Source organism: Tursiops truncatus, chromosome 1, assembly GCF_011762595.2.
Source record: "Tursiops truncatus isolate mTurTru1 chromosome 1, mTurTru1.mat.Y, whole genome shotgun sequence".
Classification (NCBI taxonomy): domain Eukaryota; kingdom Metazoa; phylum Chordata; class Mammalia; order Artiodactyla; family Delphinidae; genus Tursiops; species Tursiops truncatus.
The window spans coordinates 134,080,548-134,093,731 of NC_047034.1; the positions used below are offsets into that span (position 1 = coordinate 134,080,548).

At 43.6% G+C, this 13,184-nt stretch overlaps 1 long non-coding RNA gene across 2 annotated transcripts in view; it reads left to right on the forward strand.

The window, feature by feature from the left end:
* The first annotated feature begins 5,742 nt into the window (after positions 1–5,742).
* LOC109551066 (uncharacterized) overlaps positions 5,743–13,184 on the forward strand; it is a 102,388-nt gene continuing 94,946 nt past the window's right edge. Inside the window, exons 1-3 of one of the 2 annotated variants that reach the window (XR_012324592.1) lie at positions 5,743–6,007; positions 6,158–6,283; positions 11,875–11,965. This is a non-coding gene — a long non-coding RNA (uncharacterized lncRNA). The remainder of the gene's footprint in view (positions 6,008–6,157; positions 6,284–11,874; positions 11,966–13,184) is intronic. The other variant, XR_002177763.3, reaches the window with a different exon arrangement.

Genomic DNA, 13,184 nt, shown 5'->3' on the forward strand with positions numbered 1-13,184 from the left:
TCTCCTGCTTTCTCTGTAAGCCAGGCCCCTCTGGGCAGAGAACAAAATGCCCAGACAAAACACACACTGTTTTATTTTTCTCCACAGCACTTACTTGCTCCTGACATATGGTTACATTTCTCATTTACTGTCAGTCTTTTCCTACTAGAATGTGAGCTCCTTGCAGGCAGGATCTTTGTTCTGTTCATTGTTATGTCTTTGTACCTAGAACAGTTTTACATGAAGACTGGGCTCCATAAGGATTTGTTTGAATAGATGAATGAATGGATGAATGGATGAATCAGTCTGTTTTTCCTCCTCGCTTGTTCACATGGTGATATTCCCTTACATCTACTTCTCCCCTACAAAATGAAATGCTGTCTGAGGGCCCCTGCTTTCTCTCCCCAGCTCACTGGGATGCTCCCATCTCTGAGCTTTTGGACCACATGCTTTCCCTCTGCCTGGAATGCCCCTCCTGGTCCAATGGATGGAATGTCCATCCCCAGGTGGGGTTTGACCTGGTAACTTTTAATGCTGGGATGAACCTCTTGGCCGTTTCTGGCTACCTCTCTGTGGTTTGCTATCATGGTGATTATTACTTGTTAGGCTGTTCCACAGCCTAATAAGGGGACCAGATAACCAGCTGTGTAGCAACTGAGCAGCCGTCCATGGCCTCTGCCCTCTAAGGTTTTCTACTGATTCTTTTTCAGGTTTACTCGGCAGTTGTTGACCTTTGAAATTAAATCATTTTGCTTCTTTCTTTAAAACTGTCCAAATAGCTTCCTCTTACACTTAGGATAAGAACCCAGCGCTTTACTTTGGCCCCCAAAGCCACAATCTAGCCCCTGCTGACCTCTCCAATTTCAGTTCATATCACCCCCTAATCCCCCTTTTCTCACTGTGCTTCAGCCACATTATTCCTCTTTCTGTTCTTTGAATAAGTAAATTCATTCGAATTTCAGGGCTTTTGAACCAACTGTCGCCTCTCTTTGGAATACTCTTCCCTCAGATCTTCACATGGCCGATTCCTCCAGCCATTCAGATCCAGATTTAAAGAGCACATCTTCAGAGAAGACTTCTCCGACCATTCGATTTAGAATAACATGACTCCTCCCCCTATACACACATACTTTCTCATATTATCGTGTTTTAGGTTCTTCCTAACATGTACCGTGAGATTTTCTATTTATTTGTTTATTGTCTGTCTTCCCCCAATTAGAATGAAACTATAAGGGCAGAAACCACTGTGACCCCAACACCTAGAACAGGGCCTGACATATAATAGACACTCAAAATGTTTCTTGAATGAGTGAATGAATGAGTCAATGCTAGCCTGAACATGGACTGAGAGTCAGGAGTCCTGTGTTCAACTCTAACCCGGCTGCCTTCAAGCTATGTGACTTTGAACATGTCATGTATCTGCCCTGGGCCTCCATCTCCACATCTGTAAAATGAGTTCTGATTTCATGATCCTTAAAGTTCTTTTCAACTTCCAGATACTCTGATCCTATCAATCTTTTCATAATGTTGAACGTGAGAAAGCTGTCAAAGATGGTGATGAGAGCAATGACCCAACTAAAGTTGATGAATTGTTTCTTTAATCTCATGCAATGTCCCAGATTACATTGGTTATTTATGATTTGTACTTAAGCTACATATCCAAAAAGGATTTGCGTGGCTTAGGTTTCAGACCCACTTTTCCAAACATACCCTTACCTGTTTCATTTTTACAGGGAGAAGAATAAATGCTCCCATCTAGATTGCTATATTTTACAATGGGTCCTTCTGATCGCACATGATAGAAGCTGAACTGAATTCAACTAGAACATGAGATCCAAGGAAAGCTGAATAACTAAGGTGCTGGGAGGAGAGCAAGAGAGCATGGCCTCAGAGGCTGCTGGAACCAAGGACTGAAATCCCACTACTGTTTCCTCCAATGTTTTCTCTGCAGCTATCAGTGTACTGGTTGCAGCCTCCTCTGTCGATGTAGCCTAGCTCTTTCCGCATACTCCCAGCACAGCATTGACCACACTTGGCCATAACTGATTTGTTTTCTCACTTAGTTTCAGTCTTTTCAAGTACAATAAAGTTAATTGAGGGAAAGGATCTTATCCATTTGTTAATCCCTTGCCCCCAACACAGTGCCTGGAGCATAGAAGGTGTTCAAGGTATGCTAATTAGTTAAATGAATCGTAGAAAACAGAGCCACCAACTATTCCAGAGTTTAATACTGAACAATTTCAGTTACTGGAGAAAGGCTAGCAAAAGTCTCGAGGACTCTTCTCAGACAAGAAAAAAAAAATCTCAGAGAAGAGACTGTTCGGTCCAACTAGGCCATATGCTTAGCCTTGGCAAACGGCAGCGGCCATTGAACATGATGGTGTCTCAGCGTCCGTGTGAACTGGGGGAGGAGAAGCTTTTAGAAGAGGACCGTGGGAGGACATCCCACAGGTGCCAACACACTCACGAAATTCTTGTAGAGATCGAATGAGACATTGCAGGAGAAGGTGCTTTCAAAAGCTATTATGGGGCTTCCCTGGTGGTGCAGTGGTTGAGAGTCCGCCTGCTGATGCGGGGGACACAGGTTCGTGCCCCAGTCCGGGAAGATCCCACGTGCCGCGAGCGGCTGGGCCCGTGAGCCATGGCCGCTGAGCCTGCGCGTCCGGAGCCTGTGCTCCGCAACAGGAGAGGCCACAACAGTGAGAGGCCCGTGTATCGCAAAACAAAAAACAAAAAAAAGACAAAAGAAACAAAAGCTATTATGAAGTTGCCATTTTATAGGTCAAAATTGGTCAAATATTGGCAACTGTGTATGTTTCAACTTACTATAAAATTGTTAAAAGAATTACATGGATGTAAGATATAATTAAGTTGATTGTATGTCAGCACAATAAGAAGGGATGTTACATTTTCAAGATGAAAGGTTAAATTAATTCCTTTTTGAAATGATGGTAGCTTAATAATCTACTCTGTGTTAGCTTTACAAGGAACAGTGCTAAGTGCCTTACATGGATATCTCATTATTTCTTCCAACACTTCCATGAGGTAGATCCTGTAATTGTCCCCATTCTGCAGACAAGGAAATTGAGATTCAGTGAGGTTATGCTCCAGATAACGCAGCTCAAAAAGTGGCAGAACCGGATTTGAACCTATGTTTCTGAGATCCAGTGCTATTTATTACACTACATTAGGGAAAGGGTTGGAGGTCCAGTTCATCCACAAAAGCTAATCCATTGCTACTAGGATGAATGACTCTTTCTGCTACCTGTGAATTCACAGACTTGGGTATATCCCACTTCTAAGTCATCTGCGTTGTATTATAACTAGTAGTTGAGTGTATCTGCCACCCAAGACCAGACTGATCTCCTTCAGGTGCCATCTTTTTCACCTTTGCACTCAAAATAAGCCTTACATTCTACCTAGCATGTGAAAGGCACTCTCCACTTTACTGAAGTGAATGGGGTTAGCAGACAAAGATGGTTCGGTATCTGCAAAGTATTGTATTTGTCGACGTGTTTGGGGCTGGAACAGTAAGAGCAGGGCCAATTATAAAAACAGCTCCTTGTGTTAAGAGCCTATTATGTTTCAGAAAGTTATGTCCATTATCTCTAGTTTTCATATTACCTTGCAAGGTAAATGGTGGTATCTCCAGGTCTTACCTCTTGAGAGCAGCAGAATGTATTATTTCCAAAGACTGTAAACATTTCTGTGATATTAAAGCTGGGCCACGAAAATATATTTACTCCAACTAGGGTCACACAGAGCTTGTAACCGAAAGACTACCCTCAGCCAGAATTTCACAGAATTCCATTCCGGGCGGGCCCCCAATGTCTCCTAAATGCAAACCCCACCCACACTCCAGAGCCCTACAACTCTGTCAAGCAAATGTTTGATTTGATTTTGTATGGGAACTTGATTCTGAGCCATGGAATTTCAGAGCTGTGCCTGCAAGTCTGGAATTTCAATATTAGCCTTTCCGACCTGGATAGCTTTGATCTCCCAAGTTTACCCTCACAAGCATTGATAACATGGCTCAAATCACAAGCAGATCTGCAGCCCATGGCTCTAAGTGTGTGCATGTATACATAGATCTCTGTTCAGATCAAAATGGATTTAGATTACACAGGGCTTATCTGATGGGGGGGAAACCCTGCGTATGGGACAGAGAGACAGAGCTCACTTTCATGCAGCCAATCACACTGGCTTCATCCTACAGGACAGAAATCAAGAGTGAACCGCAGCTGAACTCTGGCAAGACCAGGCTCTTGCAATATGGCCCGACCCTCCTTAATTTCTTAGAGTCTGCTTTCTCACTGCTATCTCACTGGGGAATGGCCGCTGTAGTTAGCCACCATTTGCAAAGCATCTATCTTGTATCAGGCACCTTAAGTGTTTATATAATATTAATAATAATATGTTAAACTTATACATGCTAGTCACTTCCTTGCTTAAATGCCTTCATGGTTCCTCAGTGCTGCAGAATAGAGTCCCCTGCTTTATCTCCCTATGACCCAGTCCTTTCCTCTCTCTCTAATCTTATTTCCTACCACTCCATCTCTCATTCCCAATGCCTTTGATATACCAAAGTATTCCAAGCCTTCCGGACAATGTGACTGCACATCCTTTCCCTCGACGGGATGTCCTTTCCAGCTCTGCTTTCCAGTAAACACCTGCACCTCCTTCCCATCTGTGCAGAATATCTTTTGTTTTCCCTTTTAGACCCATACTCCAGCTTTCCCCATTTGTTCTGTGCCCAGGAGATTGATCTGTGCGGACGGCGTCAGTGGGTTCTTGGCCAGCTGGGAGTTTCAGAAGGAGACCGGAAGGAGAGAGGGAATGATTCCCTCCTTGCAAGGGCACTGGAGCTGGCCGTGTCCCTCGCTGCTTCTCCTAAGTTGGTCCACTCTCCAGGACTCTCCGTCTCCTGTGGGAAAAGTTCAGCAGCCACTAAGCTGCTATACTCTCCCTTGCGATTCTTCTACATCTACATCCTTGCAGATAAGCCCTCCTCTAAATATAAATAAATTGATGGGCCATGGATACCCTGACTGGTATACACAAACTCCAGGGAGTCCTTTGTAGGGACCTACCTGTTACATCACAGTGCCATTTGCTTCCCTGTCTGCCTACCAGATTGCTTCATTTCACCTTGTTTTATAGATATTCAAGCTGCCCACCCACACTTTGTGATCAGCTACGACACCCTGGGCTGTGGCCTAGGCACTGCAGATTCAGAGGTTAATAGATGACCATTCCTGACCTTGAAGATCCCCCACTCTAGTGCAGGAGATAAGATGTAGGCCCTGTTTGTGGCTCTGAGCACAGGACCAGTCACCTGTCTGCTCGTGTTCACATCCCAGCTCCACCACAGACTAGCCATGTGATCTGGGCACATTTCTCTCTCTGAGCCTCAGTTTCCTCATCTGTAAGTGGAAATAACAGCAGCTGTCTCAGAGAGTGGTTGTAAGGATTAAAGTAGCACTCTGTAAGTGTCCATTATTATTTTTATTATAGCAAGTGCTTACTTAGTGTACATGAAATGATGACTGAATTTATTCTCTCATTGGATCTCTATAACAACCCTTCCTCCACCCTTCCCCACTATATGCATTCCAAGTAGAGAGCAAAGGAATTCCTTTTCCCATTTTAAAGATGGAGAAATTCAGAGTGAATGAATGAATAAATAAATGAATACATGAATATCTAACCCACTCAACCTGTTCTATGTCCCCCACCTCCTCCCAGTGTCCATAGCTGGGCTGTTTGTCTGGAAAGCTGGGAGCTCTGAGTCCTGGAGAAGTGATCCTGGCTTTCTCTCCAACGTTCCAGCTCTGGGGATGGTGCCAAGAGCTCCATGCGATCTGCTCTGTGTCTAACACAGTCTGGGGGCAGGTGCTTCTGGGCTTTGTAAACACTGGGCCTCTGGGCCCTGCCCCAGAAGCCCCCAGCTTCCCAGAACCGGCTCCCCAGTTCCTGTTCAGCTGCTGCTCTTTCTGTAAGGCCTTCGCAAGCCTCGCTGCTCCTTCTGGTAAGTGCAGGGGCCAGGAGGGAGGTTCCACTTTCACATTCGCTACCACACCCACAGGAGGGACATTTCTCAACGTGGAGGGGAAATTTCCTTTCTCTTTAGGCCTAACCTCAAGCTTGCTCCTTAACTCATTTTTTTTTTTTTTTTCAGGATGTACTTAATTTTCCGCCGAGGCTTGGGTCTCCCCACAATATAAACTTGACTCTACTCCAGAAATAAGGGAGAACCATTACACTGCCGAGCCCCTACTGCAGGCCTGGCCTGCCCTGTGCTCAGGTGGGCTCTTCGTGCATCCTGATGTGACCCTTCCCACGCCCCTATTGTACAGATTTGGGGACTGAGGTTCAGGGCAATGGAATGACTAGGGCTGGAATGTTCAGATGGGAAAACCTACCCCTTAGAGCTTTAGAAACACTTAGACATGGCCACAGAAAAGGAGTCCCCAAATGGAATTAATCTTGGCTGCTTCTGTACCACGTACTTAACTCTGTTCCTCTGCTTCCTGTAATCTAAATGTTTATTTGTGTCCATATCTGTCTCTCCTACTGGACTGCCCCTTCTCAACGGCAGAGAAGGTGACTCACCCGTGTTATTCTCCCTGGCCCCAGCATATAGGGTGAGACAGGAAGGGACTGCTGGTCTGAGAAGTTAAAGCAAGCCAGTGGGCCTGGTGGTAGAGAATTAATGGAGGGGGAATGCAGGGTGGGCGGGAGTAAAAAAGCAAGGCCAGATCATGGAGGACCCTGTAGGCCATGGTGAGGTATCTGACTTTAATTCTAAGGGAAAAAGGAAGCCACTTAAGGCTTTTGAGCCGGGCCCTTACATGTTACAACAAAGTAATCTGGCTGTAGTGTGGAGAATAGATTGGAAAGTAACAGATGACGAAGCTCAGTGAGGAGCTTGTCCCAGTAGACCAGGCAAGAGATAGGAGAGTCTCTCCAGGTCAGTGTTTCTCAGACTTGAGTGGGCATCAGAATCCCCTGGAAGACCTGTTAAAAGACAACTTGCTAGCCCCCCTCCCAGAGTTTCTGATTCAGTAGGTCTGGCGTGGGGCCTGAGAATTTGTATTTCTAGCAAGGTCCCAGGTGATGCAGTTGCTGCTGGTCCCAGAGGACCACTGGCTTTAGGGAAAGAGAGGAGGGAAAGGGTGAGCGAAACACAGTCTTATCCTCAAAGACCTTTCATTTTATGGGAGCACAGTGTGAATAGTGCAATTCCAGAGAAGTGGATGCATCTGCATTGTGACAGTCCAGGGAGGGACCTCTCCTCCAGTGTGGGGTGATGGAGAGGGTCAGAGGAAGCTTTCTGGAAGAGGAAACTCTTGAATTGAGTTATAATAGTTAAGTAGAAGTCGACCAGGTGAGGGGGATCAGCAGGAGAGATAGGAAGGAGAAGATGTTCAAGTCAGAGGGCAGACCTTGAGCAAAAGCAAGGAGGTGAGGAGTAGTATGATGTGTTTGGGCAATTGACCAAGAGACTTCAAAATGAAGCTGGTATATCATGAAGGGCTTTGCATGCCCTACACATTAAAGAGTTTTGCCTTTATACTGTGGAGCAGAAGTTTGAAAACGTTTTCGGGGGGGGAGGGGTGCATAATGCAACGTGAGAGATGTCACAGAGCCCTCTGAGAATCTGCAAAGTTAATGTGCACACAAGCAGAATATGGTGTGCATTTCAGGGTGTTCAAAAATTTGCTGAAGCCTATCCATGAACTTAAAAAAAGAAATCTCTGCAGTGGATGATGGGTTTTAAGCAAATATTTGTCTTCATTACATTTTAGTTTAGAAGGACCTCTCAGCGGCTATTAAAGAATGGATTTGATCAGAGGTAACTGGGTAAAAAGTAATAAACAGCAGTGTGGGCGGGGACCAGTTTAACACCTATACACAAGTGTTAGGTTGGTAAGTGTCAAGATCAGACTTGCTTTTCAGCAAAGTCACTGCTCAATTCAAGAAGTGTTGCTTGAGAGCTGAGCTCAGAGGCTGTGTTTGCATGGCTTAAATCTAGGCTGATGGGTAATGTAAACCAGCAAGAAGGAGCCGTCTCCACCCTTACCCCACCTACTGGAATCTGCCGGTCATCAGTCAGCTGAGGCCCAGATACCCCAGGCCTTTGAGGGCCAGAAGCCAAGGACGTGAAGGAAGGCAGCACTCTGACGAGCTGGGGAGAGGCCAAAAGGGCAAAGTGGGCTAGTGAGTGTTTGGGAGGTGGCCAGAGTGTCATTCCTTCCAAAGGTTTTGCAATAGCTCTAGGAAGCACACAGAGCTAAGATGATTATCTCTGTTGGACAGATGGGACACCGAAGGCCAGAGAAGGTGAGAACTTTACAAAAGACACGTAGCAAACATCAGGGCAAAACTGGAAGAGGAATCATCAACACCGGACTCTTGAGTCAGTGGCTCGCCTTGGGCTGACCCGGGTGTAAATTTTGCCATGGCTTTTCGTGGTGGCTCTATGACCCTGTAATTCTATGATTCTAGCAAAAAGGCTCTCCACCATTAGCTCAATTCCTTTACTTTCTTTTGATCTATATCTGCCTTTTCAGCCAAGACCTTACCATCGACCACCTGTGAAGCTTGGAGCCAGCCGTTTGTCCCCTCTGCCTTGAGTTTTCTCCTCACCTGCAAAACAAGATGATGGCACTAAATGTCCACAAAGCCTTTGTCTTCTCTGAACTACAGTGGTTCTACAAAGGCTTCTGTGATCCAAAATTCTGCCCCAGCTTTGATGTGACAACAGGACGTTCACCAGCCCAACTCCTTTTATATACAGTTACCGAGGAATAATAAGAAGAAGAATGATAATGATTAACATTTATTTCTTCCCATGGGCCAAGAACTGATCTAAGTACTTTTAAGCTTCAAAACAACTTTTTTTTTTTTTTTGCCGTACGCAGGCCTCTCACTGTTGTGGCCTCTCCCGTTGCGGAGCACAGGCTCCGGATGCGCAGGCTCAGTGGCCATGGCTCACGGGCCCAGCCGCTCCACGGCATGTGAGATCTTCCCAGACTGGGGCACGAACCCGTGTCCCCTGCATCGGCAGGCGGACTCTCAACCACTGTGCCACCAGGGAAGCCCCCAAAACAACTTTTTAAGGGAACTGCTATTATTGTTTCCATTTCATAAATGAGAAACCTAGAAACACACAGAGAGGTTACATTACTTAATATAAGGTCATACAGTTAACAATTTGTGGAACCAGGGTTCAAACCCAAGCAGTTGGCTCAGGGTCCATGCTCTTTTCCCCAGGAGCTGAAGAGTGAGGGGTTAAGGGTACAGGGAAGGTATGGGAACTACCAAGTGAAGCCTCAGTGACAGGAGGCTCACTACCCCTCAGTGGCATATTTTATCATCATCCCCATCTCCATAGCAAGTTGTGCTATGTCCTGCTACCTCCCACCCCCTGCAAGAGGACACTTGTAAGAAGTTATCTAGTGACTTGTGGAAGGAGTTGCCAGATTAAGCAAATAAAAATACAGGATACCTGGTTAAATTCGAATTTCTAATAAAAAGTAAATATTTTTTTGAGTATAAGTCTATCCCATGCAACATTTGGGACATACTTATACCAAAACCTTTTTCATTATTTATCTGAAATTCAAATTTAACTGGGCATCCTATATTTTATCTGGCAAACCTACTTCCAGTACAATAAAAATGAGGATAAGTGATGACACTTTCCCTCTAGAAGACTGAATGTGTATTATTATTCTTTGGCTCACTGGTCCAGAAGGTTGATGTGATGGGCTTGGCGGAATCATTTTCAAGGGAATAGGGATGACCTCTCCTTCCTTATCTCAGTTGGGAAGTCCTGCGGGACCTCCAAAATCACCCCTGAGGGAACCTGGAACAGCCTTCTGAACTGAAGCGGAACTCGCCAGAATGATCTGGAACAGGGCTTGCTCACTGGCTGCCCATGTTCCTGTCTCCGTTTCCAGTGCCCTGCTCACAGCTTAGAAGGTGACATAAACGGAGATCTCCCTCCTTCTCTGCTCCCCAGTAGATTCCCAGGGCCCTTTAGGACATTCGGGTCTTCAAACACTAATTACTGCTCCTCTCTGAACCTTAGTAATCTCTTCTGTGATAATTAGAGAAAAATTAAGAAAAGCACATATTAGATTCTCAAGTTAGAGTGGGTCATTTCTTGGGTTTTCCTCATACTGAATATTACAGAGTCCTGGGAGAAGAATACCAAGGCCCAAAGATTTTCTGACCTTAACAACATGTTGTGAATTCCCAAAAATCCCCCCTAGGAAATGAGTTTTGAAATATAAATATGTGGGGTTACTCCATAGCTGAGACAGCTGTGGTGAAGCTTGCTTTCTCATGGCTGGCATCCCAGACAGACCCCGGGCTTGACCGGACTCCTACCTCCTCATCACAACCTGACCCCGGGCTTCCCTCTCTCCCTCTCCCTCACCACGTCCCACCCGTGCCCTGTGTGGAGTGGTTTCTATCAACAGAGCCTGTTTCAGCTCATTGGGAAACTGGCTGCTCACATGCTTTCAATCTGCTTTGCCTTCCCTGATTACCGAGATGTCCCAGACCAAATCACACTTAGATGAAATGCATTTGGGTGGGTGGACCCTGCCTGTCTCAGCAGAAATATTAGAGCAGCCGCCTAGAGCACAGCCGAGACTTACACAACATGCAGATCAGCATCCCCAAAGCAAAGGGAATTTTGAAAAGTGTTTTGTATTAACGTTCTCGAATATATACATTTATAGGCATTCTGATGAGACCCCAGGCAAATGTCATACTATTTCCTTAAAAGAATTAATTTATAAAGGATTTAGAACAGAACAAAAACAAAACTTTCTTGGGTTTTATAGCACTATGGGCTGGACAGCAATTTATCTTCCTCCTTGCCCTACCTAAGGTGCAGCACTTCTCACTGTGGGGCTGTGAAGAATGGGGTCCCAGCTTTTTTTCTAAATATTTTCTGATTAGAAGCCTCTAAGCTGACGTTATTAGCCAGACGTGTCTTTGGCTTTGTCAGCTGGAGCCAGAATAGCCTCATCATCATTACCTTCATTATCCCGAGGCTGAGAGTCATTGATCACTTATTTTGTGCCAGGAATTTTGCTAAATATTCTACATGATTTATGTCACTGAATTCCCTAATGACCTCCTATGAGAGGTACATTTTTTTCATTAAGATTTTATTTTCTTAGAGTAATTTAAGGTTCACGGCAGAACTAAGGGACGGTACTGAGATGTCTTACGTAACCCCCTGCCCCTACACATGTACAGACTCCTCCATTATGAACATCCTCCACCAGAGCAGTATGTTTGTTTTAGTCGATGAACCTACAATGACACATCATAATTACCCCCAAATCCATAGTTTACCCTTGGTACTGTACATTCTATGGGTTTGGACAAATGTGTAATGACATATATCCATCATTGTAACATTATACATAGTACTTTCTCTGCCTTAAAAATCCTCTGTGCTCTACCTATTCATCCTCCCCGCCCCTCCCAACTTCTGGCAACCACTGATCTTTTTACTGTCTCCATAGTGTTGCCTTTTCCAGAATGTCGTATACTTGGAATCATACAGTATAAGCCTTTTCAGATTGGCTTCTTTCACTTAGTATTATGCATTTAAGTTTCCTTTCATGGCTTGATGGTTCATTTATTTTTAGCACTGAATAATATTTCATTGTCTAGATGTACCACAGTTTATTAATCCATTCACCTTCGTTGCTTCCAAGTTTTGGCAATTATAAATAAAGCTGCTATAAACACCTTTGCGCAGGTTTTTGTTTGGACATAAGTTTTCAACGACTGTTATTGCTAAATGTATTTAGTTTTGTAAGAAACTGCTAAACTGTCTTCCAAAGTGGCTGCACTATTTTGCAGGTTCACCAGCAGTGAATGAGAGTTCCTGTTGCTCCACATCCTCATCAGCACTTGGTGTTGTCAGTGTTCAGGATTTGGGCCATTCTAATAGGTATGTAGTGGTATATCATTGCTTTAATTTGCATTTCCTTGTTGACATATGATGTGGAGCATCTTTTCATATGCTTATTTGCCATCTATATGTCTTCCTTGGTGAGGTATCTGTTAAGTTCTTAGCTAATTTTTTAATCAGGTTTGTTTTCTTGTCATTGAATTTTAAGATTTCTTTATATATTTTGGATAACAGTCCTTTATCAGATGTGTCCTCTACAAATACTTTCTCCTAGTCATGGCTTGTCTTCTCCTTTTCTTGACATTGTCTTTCACAGAGCAGAAGTTTTTAATTTTAATGAAGTGCAGCTTAATGATTATTTCTTTCATGGTTCATATCTTTGGTGTTATATCTAAAAAGGCATTATCATACCCACATCTAGGTTTTTTTCCTATGTCATCTTCTATGTTTTATACTTTTAAGTTTTACATATAGGTCTGTGATCCATTTTTAGTTAATTTTTGTGAAGGGTATAAGGTCTGCATCTAGGTTCATTTTTTTTTTTTTTTGCATGTGTTCATCTAATTGGTCCAGCACCATTTGTATAAAAGACTAAATTTTCTTCATTGTATCACCTTTGTTCTTTTGTCAAAGATCAGTTGACTATATTTATGTGGGTCTATTTCTGGGCTCTCTACTCTGTCCACTGATCTGTCTATTCTTTCACCAGTACCACACTGTCTTGATTACTGTAGCTTTATATAATAAGTCTTGAAGTTGGGTAGTTTTAGTCCTCCAGCTCTTCTCCTTCCATATTGTGTTGGCTATTTGGGGCCTTTTGTCTCTGCATATAAACTTCAGAAATAGTTTGACAATATCCACAAAATAACTTGCTGGGATTTTGATTGGGATTAGATTGAATCTACAGATCAAGTTGTGAAGAACTTGACACTTATCAGTATTTTGATAATACTGATTCTTCCTATGCATATATTTGGTTTTTCTTTAATATCTTTTATCAGAGACCTGTAGTTTTAATCACATAAATTTCATCCATATTTTGTTAGATTCATACCTAAGTATTTCATTTTTGGGGGTGCTAATGTAAATGGTATTATATTTTTACTTTCAAATTCCATTTGTTCATTGCTGGTTGTGGGAAAGCAATTGACCTTTATATATTGACCTGTATACTTCAACCTGGTAATAATCACTTATTAGTTCCAGGAGATTTTTGCTAATTCAGATTTTCTTAGATGATCATGTCATCTGAAGACAA